Consider the following 12,122-nt stretch of genomic DNA (forward strand, 5'->3'; position numbering starts at 1 on the left):
AGTCATTGCACAGCTGCTGACAGAAAATAAACTCAAAAGCAATTATGACAGTTTGTGAGAGAAGGCTTTCTCATTTTTGTCCAAGTGAAGAATGCAATAAATAAATTAAAAAATCAAAGTAATGCTTAGGGTTTTGGGGAAAGGTCCTACTATGCAGAGTAGGATATCTCTGTTTTAGAATTACATCATGCACATGCTGGAGAGCATTGGTTAAACAGTTGTTTATGCTGAGGCACTCTTAACAAGTATGATACTTCATGCTTTCCTTTTGCCAGTAAGCATTGCTCTGTAATTTGTTTTTGTGCTCATATCTTGTGTGGTCTCTGAAGTCACCATCAAAAATCAATCACTGATAAACCTGGGCCTTCAAGTGCATGCAAAAAAAAATATCTGGCAATATTTGTCTCATGGCAACTGCTCTTCAGGGCAGTGAAGGTTGATGCTATTTTAAAAACACCACACCTGTGTATTGTGAAACACAGAAATCTCTGGAGAAGAGATTTCTGTGTTTCACAATACACAGATGTGGTGGTTTAGAACAGCTTGATTTTTGGTGCGGAGGAAAAAAGCCAGCCATGGAAGTGATTTTTCTGTGAGGAGCTGATAGCAGCTTCCTCCATACCTGGCAAAACCAATCTCTGTCTTGCTCTGAGAACAGGCACACTGCTAAGCCAGTTGGAAAAGCTGGTAGCGCCTCTACGATAACATATTTAAGAAAGAAGAAATTGCGGGAAGCTCTCTTTGGAGTGGTGAGGAGGCTGCCCAGTCCCTTCCTGGGGAGCCCACCAGTCCTTTTCCTGGTGATGCTGCCCTGACGACACTGCCAGGGGCCATCCCAGTGGTGTGCGCAACCATGCAGCTGGGAGCAGCCCTGCAGCCAGCGCTGGGGGAGGCCCTGAGGCTGGGAGCAGCCAGGGCCAGGAGCGGCTGCACAGCTGGAACTGCACAGCCAAAATCAGCACAGCCGGGCTGCTGCTGCAGGGCTGCGGCTATCTTGGCATGGCTCACAATGAACTTTATTTGCTTAGGCTATTTTAGCCAGCCGTGCTGTGGGCAGAAGGACAAAAGCAGCAGCAACAGCTTTTTTTTTTTTTTTCAGTGCCCTGCATAAAGAAAAGGCATGGAGTTGAGCTGGCAGCCAACGTGGCTTGTGTAGTGCTGGTGGAGACCAGGTGACCAACACAATGAGATGCATGAAGAGCGATTCCCTGATTGCAAAGCCTGGACAAGATCAACCTTTTAGCACTGCAGAACTCTATAAAAACTGTTTTAATTGACAGAATTTGACAACAAATCAACCTATGAACATCAATTCTCTCCTGAGGCAGAGAAAAGGAAAAAGTGAAGACATGTTTGGAAAACAACATGGCAACACTAAGATCGGTGCAAAGGAGGGGGAAGGGGAGGAGAAGGTGCTCTGGTCATAGAATTGGAGATTCTTCTGCAAGCCATGGTGAGGACTATAATACAATAAACTGTTTCTCTGTGTCACTGTCATATTTTCTGAAAAATCCTCTTTACCCAGGATTTTTCTCCTGGGAAGCTGAGAAGCCTCAGCTTCTCCTCTTTTGCTGTTTTGGAATGTGGTTTGGAGATTGTTTATCCAACATGTGATTGTTTCAACTTAATGGCCAATCATGGCCAGCTGTGTCAAGGCTCTGAGGAGCCACGAGCTCTCATTATCATTCTTGTTAAGCCTTCTGTCTGTATCCTTTCTCTATTCTTTAGTACAGTTTTAGTATAGCATAATATAATATAATATAATATAATATAATATAATATAATATAATATAATATAATAATAATAAATTAGCCTTCTAAGAGCATAGAGTCAGATTCATCAATTCTCTTCCTTCGTCCTGGAGACCTCACAAACACCACATCCTTGTAATTAATTGAGTACATGGGGAGATGCAGCATTCACGCACAGCTGTGAGAAGAGGGTGTTCACACTGGAGTGTGCAGATGCTGAGAAACTGGCGATCTAGTTAGAGGCTTGGACAAAGAGAGAGAATGCTTGCTTTCAGAGATAGAGGAAGAGGACCCATTCTTTTATACTAGAACAGCTCATCCTTAAAAATTTCACCCCATAAATTAAATGCCCCCCCCCCCCAAAAAAAAAAAAGGCAGTTGTGGAAAAACTGTGAGAGGTACTCACGTTAAAGCAGGTTCTGGGCAGGACTGTGACTCGTGAAAATTAAAACCACGCTGAAAAGGTTCACAGAACTGTCTCCCTTGGGAAGGACTCCATGACATAGCAAAAGAGACTCCTCTCCAAAGTGAACTGAATAAAGATTTTTAGAAGTGATAAACTGAGGAAAAAGTCCATGCTTTGTCTTCCTGCGCTGTTAGTGGGAAGGAAAGAAGGGCTGGGGGAAGGGAAAAGAGCTCTAAAGGTTTATTTTAGTTCTCATTATTCTCTTTTAATTCTGTTAATAAATTTTTCTTTATACCTTTTTAAGTTTTGAGCTTGTCTTGCCCTTAAAGTGTCTTTTCCTGATCTTTATCTCACCCATGAACTTTTTAATTGTTCTTTCCTCCTCCTCTGCTCAACTATGGCAGAGGAAAATGAGTGAATGATTTTTCATAGATGCCCTGGCATTCAGTGTCAAACCCACTACAATAGGGCATTCATGTTTCTGTGTTTCAGTCCCCCTCAGATAAATCACCCTCAACGTCTAAAAAATGTGTAAGGATTGCAGATTTTTATAAAGTATTAATAATTTTCCTGAATCATAAAACTTGTAGTGGTCTTCTTGTTAAGCATTGAATTTTTGTTCATTTTCTGTTTGCTGTCAGACATTGTTAGTTCTGCCCTCTCTGTACTTTGCCAGTATTCATTGTTGACAGAAACATTTGTTGCTGTCTCACTTCAGTTATTCTGATCCATGAGATAAAAAAATTATTCCTACTGTTTTTATTTTACACTTGTTTCATTTCATTATTCTCTCCTTTTTTTTAATCCTTAACCTTACATCTTTGCTTTTAAAGTAACATTTTTCTTTTATCCTAATATTTTGTTTATCTTGGTGTTTGTGGAGTTTATGCAAGTCTGTTCTGAGCACTGACAAAACAGACCTCGGGTATCTTTTTTTTTTCTTTAATATGTATATTTTTTTACACAATCTGATCCTGCTCAGCAAGGTTTTCAGTGTGCTTATCTTTGTGTTCACTGTGGGGAGTGGGAAGATGCAGAGAAAAATATGCAAGGAGTGAAAGTAGCAATTTGAAGGTGCAGCTTGGCCTCAAAACTTGGCATTTGGGTGGAATGACATTTTTTTTAGCAGCCCCTGTATCAGCCACCAAAGTCCACCATGGTTACACATCTAGAAAGGGTAGTGTGTCATTTTGAAGGTATCTGGAAAATTCACATAATTATCTAAATGCTAAATGTTGTTATCTTAACATCACTGGCTGTAGGTTAATAGGTCAGTTCACTCTGGTCAGGAAGACTTAACAATTCCTCATGGCATGGGAAGGGGATGGGGTTTCTCTCTCCCTATGCTTGGAGGGATTGTTAAATAAACCCCAAACCACCAGTAATGGAAATATTGCACAGTTGTGGCTGTGCCTGTGCTGCAAATCCATCCCAAACTTTATAAGGGCTTCCATTGCTGCAGCATCTGAATTGTTTATGGGGTGGTTCCTACATCAGCCCTTCCCTATTGGGCCAAGGCTTTTTTGTGTTTTCTTTAGGTGCGAAAAGAGACCTAAGGAGGGGCAGGGATTTGTCACAGATTCCAAGAGCAGCCTCTGGTGGAACAAATGTCTCCCAGGCCCCCAGCCTGTGGGGAAATCCCAGAAAGCTGATTACTACTTCCCTTGAAAGACCATATTTCCTGCTGTAGTGCTTGTCAGCTTCTCATTTTGCAAAATTCACATTGTACTTAACAGTGCAAAGGTGGAATATTTTAAAAGATGGCCTCTCTTGTTGAGCTCTCTTCTCTTGTGTAATCCTGATGGCTACTGAGAGAAGTCAGCTCCTTCAATTATTTTTTAATGGATTCTTTTCCCCCTGGAGTTTTCTTTTATCAATATTTATTTTTCTAAAATATTAATCGTATTGGATCTTTCTGTTGCTTGTAAGTTACCTCAAAGCTAAGGGGAAAATTAGGAATATTTTCATGAATGAATGTTTTGAATTCATGTTTTATCATTAAAAAGGGTAACAGAGGTTTAGGTTAATGTATTTATGTCTTAAGTTAGCAATGGGAGGTGTATTCTATTCCTATCTGATGGGGCAGTTATCTTCTGTTAATTGGGCAGTTTTCTTTATCTCTTCTACAACCCATCCTCCCTCCAGGGAGATATCTTCTGTTAATAGGCCATTGAGTGTCACTGCATGACTGATAAAACTACATCATCCCATAGTGAAGAACTCCGCCCAGAGAGAGGAGCCAAACATTCCTAACTAGATATAATCAGAGATCTGGAAGACCACAGCCAGCCTTTTCCACTGAATTCTCAGAGGAGCAGCTGTCTTCTCCACTAGATCTTCAGAGGAAGACTACACCCTTCTACAGGCTCACTGCTGCGACAGAACCACATCTGCCACTCCAGGAGGACTGCAGCCACCATTTCAATTAGACTGCTACCAACACCCTGACCAACAGGGTGTCAGGTCCTATTCTGACTCTGTCAGTGTTGTTTTGTATTACTGCATTGTTTATTTTATTTTTATTTTCTTCCCTAATAAAGCACTGTTATTCCTGCTCCCATACCTTTGCCTGAGAGTCCCCTAATTTCAAAATTATAACAATTCAGAGGGAGGAAGTTTACATTTCCCATTTCAGAAGAGTCTCCTGCCTTCCTTAGCAGACACCTGTCTTTTCAAACCAAGACCATTTATCTGTGCATTAATGTAGCCTCAGCAGTTATTTTGTGTGCAAGTGCTTCTAAGTAGCAATTAGAAAATATATTCAAAGTGAACTTGATTTCTAGTGACTGTGCATAATAAATGTGCTAAACATAATTACGTATTTAAATGCATTAAACTGCAAGAATGATTTGAAATATTTCAGCAAAGCTCAGTGAAGAAGTATGGGAACTATATGCAGTAATTGCTCTAGATTTAATTGTACCATTAAAGGCATGAGTGTTTATATTGTAACAATATAATCTGATTTAGGAAGAACTTGCAAAAACATGGCAAGTAATTGTAAGTTTTCTATAACCAGTATTATTTGTGTAGCAGCACAGCGTTAGCCCTAGTATTATAGCAAGGAGAGACGTTCCAGTAAGATATCATTTAAAAATATAAATAATTTATTTTCTGGAGGCATAACATGCTTGAGATAGAATAGATTTCATTTTTAGATCTTCACATAAACAAAGTATCCTTGGGGGCTTTTCTTAAAATCCTGTAGAGGAAGATGGTTACAGAAGAAAAACTCTTATCTAACAAGAATGTTGCCAAATAATCTCTGTGTAGAACTGGTGCTTTCAAAAGGTAAAATTTAGATGAAAAAGTTTATTTTTATTTCTTCAACTACCCAGCTGAAGGGCCTAAATCATTATCTTAGGAACACTAAGGAACACTTAGGAACATTAAGATTTCTGAGGGTTTTTTTTTTCCGCATGGACTGGGCTGGAAAGACTGATGTCCAGAGACGACCCAATGCAGTGACACGGCAGAAGCTGCCGAGGTCACTGCCTTCCCAAGAGCGTCTCCCTTAGGGAAAGCCAGATAGCTCAGGACAAACACCAGATGCTCGTGCCGCTAGGTGGAAAATGCACATTGACGTAATGAAGAGGCAGGAGGGGTTCTTCATATGATGTTCCAGTGGCAGTTTATTAACTGGCACACTGAAGGGGTTCAGGGACAGAAGAACCAACAACAAAGGAGGGTCCAGGGGTTTATATGGAATGAGGGAGGTGGAGCATCAGGTCTGAGGGCCAATGGGTAGAGGGTTTAGGGGTGGTGCAAAGGGGGGGTCAGAGGGAAACAGCCAACAGGGATACAGGGGAGGAGTTGCAAGAAATGGGAACCAGTAGGGAAAGCAGTAATGGGGACCATTCTAGAACTGGGGAGGAGAGCAGGGGTGATGTAACTGGGACCATTAACATAAGTAAGCAAGGAACTGTGGGAGAGTGTCTCACTGTGTTGCCCTATATCTAAAGTCACTGTGTCACCCTGTATCTAAAGTGAGTGTCCTCCCAAGGCATCCCACTTGCCTCACTGACCTGGGATGTAACAACCCAAGGCAGCAACTGCTGTGAGGTGAGAGGCTGCTGGTTGGTGAGATGGTGTTGTACATCTAGGTTGGGAGGTTATCACAGCAGAAAGACGGATGTCAGCTCCAGGCCATGCAGGATACAGAGAACTGCAGTGTTAGCCCTCGGAATTAGAGATACTTGAAACCCAGCCAAATGCTGCTTGAAGTATTTCAAAATGCCCTTTTCTGTGTACACAGTGCTTTCAACGTGCAAACAGTCTCAGGAAGTAGATGTTGCCACTACTTGTTTTTCTAAACTAAGCTTCTATCACTTTTTTTAGATTGGATACAAAACTGGAAAGCAGAACAGACAGAAAGACGACATAATTCTGAATTTCAGTACTATGCCACTGAGCCATCAAATAAGCAGTAGGAGCTTTTTCTTGGTGTTCTTTCTTGTTTTAAAACCTATTCAAGGTCATGGTTTAAATAGAAAAGTAATTGGATCTGAGACACCATATGTTGTGGGATGCTTATGTCATCCCTAATGAATCTTATAAGGGTACTACTTCCAAAAAAGTGTTGACATTAGCATTGTAATGACTGTTGGCATGAAAACGTTCATTAAAAGAAACATCTTGAAGTCAGTGTCATCTGATGTTTTTTTTCTTTCTCTCTCCCACCCATCATAATAAAATGCCCATCCCTGAGACACAAAGGGCTTTGCTTACCTTGCCAGGCTCCAGCCTGCCACAATCACTCACTAGACTTTACTGCCCTTTCACAACATCTCCTGATTCACAGTGACAAATCCTACACTGTAAAAATAGCCAGATTGCATTGCTGTGTGTCTCTTGTTAGTCATTTCACAGTATTTATGGTGTTGCTTGGACAGAATGTTATTTCTGTGCTCTGTTTTGTCAATCTACTACAGGTAAATTCTGTTGAAAGAAAAAATATTTTTAAGGCAGTAAAGTTTGGAGAAGTTTCTTTTTTGTGTGTTTGTCTCTTTCAGTGTTTTTGTCTGAGAAGCATGAAGGTTATCTCAAATATGTTCTCTTCTTGCTTGTCAGTGTAGCTTTGAAGAATCCTTTATTTAAGGAACCTTAATATAATTTGTGTAGGACCTGGTCTTCTCCTAAGTGTCCCAAACAAGAAAATTTCTCATTAATTTGTGAAAATTTATCATAAACCTGCAAATAAAGAATAAATAAATGAAAAAGAATTTGATACTATCATTCTCAGGTGTTAACATCAAAGACATACCAAAACATCAAAAAATTCAGAGTGACCATGCAAACAAACATCACAAAGAAGCAAGCTGTTACAGTCAAACCATCCAACCTCATTCCTGTTTTGAGATGTTTACTTTCTCATTCATTTCATGGGGGTATTTAAGATCGCAGTCCTTTCCAAATCACATGGCATTGTAAATAAAGCATGCACACTTTAGTTATTTTGCAGGTCATAGTTTCTCTAAACTTGGACCTGGCCCCAAGTTTCTTCTGTTTCCATGGTTGCTTGCACTGGCTGGGAATGACAATGATCCATGAAAGTGGAATGTTGGAGTCTGTACTTTAGTAGAAACATTTATGTGTTGGAAACCACAACTGTAATGTGTGTGTGACACTGTGACAATGGTAGGGAATGCCGGTTGGCTTGTCCCTAATCCTTGTTTGATTGGGGCAGCAGGACACACCAGGCATAATCATCTTCTGCATGTTTGCTCTCTGTTCTCGCTGCTACTGAAATTCCTGTGATGAAAACAAACTCAGAGGCAGGGCAGCACAAGGCTTTCCATGTGTTCTGGCACTCTACCCCAACAGCAGCAGTCGGTGCGGTCACTGCTGCTTCCCTTGATCTGCGGGGTGGTGAATCCCAGCAGCAGATCCATGGATGTATGTCTGGGGGCTGGCACTCAGCCTGCCGGGGACTCTCTCCAGGCTGGCAGCCCCAAGCTCTGGGCTGTGCAGACGAGCCTCCAGTGAGACTCAACGCTCACACAGAAGCACAGCCACCCTGACTGACACTGGCACAAGGGGCTAATTTTCCCATAAAATGGCCCAGGGCGCTAACATTCCCATAAAATGTTATCAATCCCTGCTTTGAGAACTGAGCTGGCAGTTTGCCCTTTTGCTGTTTGCATGTGCATAGGAACCCAGACAATGCTGTGACTGTTTTATGGGCCAACATAATTTGTCTAGTTTAGAATTATTTTTTTTTAATTGGACTAATTGCTGCTTAAAGGCTGAGACAATGGTGCTCTGGTGGCAACATGGGAACTATCTGCGAATAGGAGAACCTGAAAGACACTAATAGTTAAACTAAAGATCTGTCTGACCTGACAGAATGACATGGGGAGGAAGGTGGTGGGTGCGTTCCGAGCTGAAATCCAGCAGCAGGGCTGTGCATCCTCAGTGAAGCCCCTCATGGCACTTGTCCATTATGGCGAAAAAAGACAGCACTGAATGATAGGTCTTTAGTAGAAATAAGCTGTTTATTAGAATACTTGGTGAATTCCACCTGCTTAAGTATTTTTGTTTGTTTGTTGTGGCATGCACATTCTCTGAAAAATCCCTTTGCCCAGGATTTTTCTCCTGGGAAGCTGAGGAGCCTCAGAGAAAAGGAAAACAATTCTTATCTCATTTGTTTCTCCTGTGTTGTGCACACATGTGGAATGTGTTTGGAGATTGTTTACCCACAGGTGATTGTATCATTGGATTCTGGTGTGCGTTTTGACTCTTGGGCCAATCAGGGCCAAGCTGTGTCGAGACTCTGCACTAAGTATCCTTTCTGTTTCTTTAGTTTAGTTTAGTATAGTATTCTTTAATATAATATAGTATTATAAAGTAATAAATTAGCCTTCTCAGAACATGGAGTCAATTCATCATTACTGTCTTCGTTAGGTCTTTCCAGCAAATACAATAGTTTGTCTGTTTTTTGTTTCGTTTTATTTCATTTTTTGTATAAGCCCTTCAAAAAGCAGAGCTGTGATATTTCAGTTGAGATTGTTTAGACTCCCCACAGAAACTTTACCTGGGATAACAACCATGTCCTCTGACATCTTCCATGCTGACAGGAAAGTTTGATCCTGTCCTGGATTGGCAGTAAAATGCCTGTATCCCAAGTCATCTGTTCTGTTTATCCTGGATCATAAATATTACACCTTTAAGACTTGTTCCAAGAGTGAAGTGGGGAGAAAATAAGTGTGGAATTCGTAATCAGAAACGACACTTACTCCCCCACATCCTACTTCTAGACTGTGTTGTCTGCGGACAGAAAGACAACGGAACAAAGCTGTCCTTTGCTTTTAGTTAGTTTTTAGCTAGCTGAGGCAGAGAAGTTCCCTGGACTGTAGGTTGTTGTTTTTTTTTTTTTTTTTGTTTAGACCTGTTTAAACCTGCTCTGGACTGAACACCAGAAGAGCACCAGAAACTCACACCTGTGGCCCACCGGGCCAGGCCTGGACCATGGCATTTCCAGCACCAGAGGAACCAATAAAAGACTGAGTGAGCTGAGCTACAGCCCACAAAGAGAACTTTTCTGAGTTTGTCATCTCTTTTAGAACAGCAAGAGGTTTTATTGTTTAATATTGTTCATTTTTTCTGCTGGTAAATGCTTTTCCTGTTAAATAAACAGTTTTTCCACTTTTCTCCAAGGAGATCTTTTTCCCCAAACAGTTAGAAGAGAGAGCACTTAAAATTTTTTTTTCTACAGGAAAGCCCTTTAGAGGTTTTTCTCTCAAAAGTACCCTAAACCAGAACAGTCCCCTATGAAGAAGTTCTCTCTGTAAGACAAGCAACACATAAGGAGTGGAAAGAATCAATTTCTGAAAGCTGAAACATGGAATTATTCCACAGTTCTTCATCCTTTGTATTTGGAATTACGCAGGGATTCATCAAGACTTTTAAAAGCCAAAGTCCTGTTCTTCTGTAGCTTGGGCTACATGATTTAACATCTCAAGAGGTGATGCTTGCCTTTAATAGTTCACATGCTTCCAGGAGACACCACTGCTTGCAGGAGGGCCAAGTCTCAGTGATTTAGTTTAAGTGTCTGGGCTGCCCATCTGTGTGGGAGGAACACAGGGAGCGGTTGGGTGAAATGCTTGTCAATGGAGTTCAAATTTTCTATCTTTTTTGCAGCTCAAGGAACACAGATATAAATAAATAAATGTTTAATGAGAGAGGTTTCTGGTATTGTGAAACTTTGGCATGAATGTCTGAAAATGCCATTATTACTCCTAGTGCTGTCAATTTTAAATTATGTCTGAAAGGAGGCAGCAAGCTGCAATCAGCTTGCTGCTATATTGCTACATCATTAAGAAAAAAAATTCAGGGCAGAAGGAAAAGATTGGTCTTTTCCCCTTGTGATTCTCCCAAACTCTGTTTTCTGCCATTGTGCTTCTGACTTTCTGTGTTGTCTTAACATTCATTCATAAGATTTTAATAGCATTTTTGAATATTAATATGATATTTCCTCATCATGTTGGCATATTCCCATCTCTTTACCATGTGGGGTTTACAATTGTTTTCTCATCCAGCACATTAAATCTTGCACTTATCCAGAAGTCCTTCAGGGCAGCTTTGCGGGGATAAACTTCCAGGGAGTCTCACTAAAGCTTAGGTGGGACAGCAAGACAGCAAGTGAAGCAAGCATGAGGCATTTCTGGTGATTTCTTTGCAGAATCCTTGAGGAAGGTTCACAAAATCCTTGAGGAGGCAGATCTAAAATGGCCCTTGAGCAATTGGGAAGGACATTCTGATCCTGACTCAGCATGACTTTCCCTTGACCAAAATCATGGTCCTGGTGCATTTGGACATGTGCCATGGGTGCAAATACCTGAATGCTTCCGAAAATGGGATGTCAGGCGTTGGCTGTCTCCTTATGCTGGGAATACCCACCCAAGGGTGAATTTCATGGCCTTGACCTTCCTTCTGGGGCAACTACACTATTTTCCACTGTAACTTTGCTCCCCTTTGATTTACTTTTGGCTCCAGCTCTTTCTACCCTAATGGGGTGGGAGCATCTGCCTAAAATAATAAACTGTGTCAATCAATATTTTTGCTGTTTTTCTAATACTTCTAAGGATTTTTTTCCCTATTCAAAACCTAAGTGTTATTTTCCTGTCCTTAGAAGATTTATTATCCTGTTTTTCATTTTCTGTTCTGGGTATGTGTTTGACACATCTTTAGTTATTAGAATAAAGCTTGACACTGTAGGAAATAGAAAATGCTTGCCCGCATTACATTTCATATTATAAATGGTGCTTGTTCTTTGCCATACAAACAGGCTCCTTGAATAATTTTAGTGTGTTGTTGAGAACTGTGGTGAGCTATTTGCAATAAATCTGCATCTTGTACAGTAAACTCTCCAGGCTTTGTCAGCCACTACATCTGGGGAATAAAATCTAATAAAAAAATCCAAACATAGAGTAATTAGAGCTTATCTCCCTGAAAAACTTACAGTTTTTTGTGTTTAGGAACCAAATATCTGGGGGTTTTTGCGGTGCAGTTGTTGTAAAACTTTGAGCAGAGGAGTATCTCTGAACGCAGAGGGCCGAAGGAATTACCCCGGCTTCCCCCGCTTCCCGCGGGCTTAAAGTTACAGGAACCATTTCTGGGTTTAAAGCAAACGAAAGTATTATACAGTCACTCCAAGACACTTTGTTTTCAGACTGAGATGGAATGTTAATGATAGTGTTAACCCTGAGCACTTTAAAAAGTAAAATAAAAAGAAGGAGCATCCTCCTTCTTTAATGTTAAAGATCATGAGGAACACCCTAAATGTTGGAAGGGTTTTATTTGCCTTTTGGTCTTTTGGTCTTGGCATTCTGGGTACAATCAGATCCTCCACCTTGTCTTCACCAAATAATAGATGTACCAGCTCATTCTGCATCATTACTTAAAGTTTTTTTGTGGTTGCTGCAATGTGTTGATTCCAGCAATAGTGAGTATCAAGAAACTGGCT

This window comes from Molothrus ater, chromosome 19, assembly GCF_012460135.2.
Source record: "Molothrus ater isolate BHLD 08-10-18 breed brown headed cowbird chromosome 19, BPBGC_Mater_1.1, whole genome shotgun sequence".
NCBI classification, from domain to species: domain Eukaryota; kingdom Metazoa; phylum Chordata; class Aves; order Passeriformes; family Icteridae; genus Molothrus; species Molothrus ater.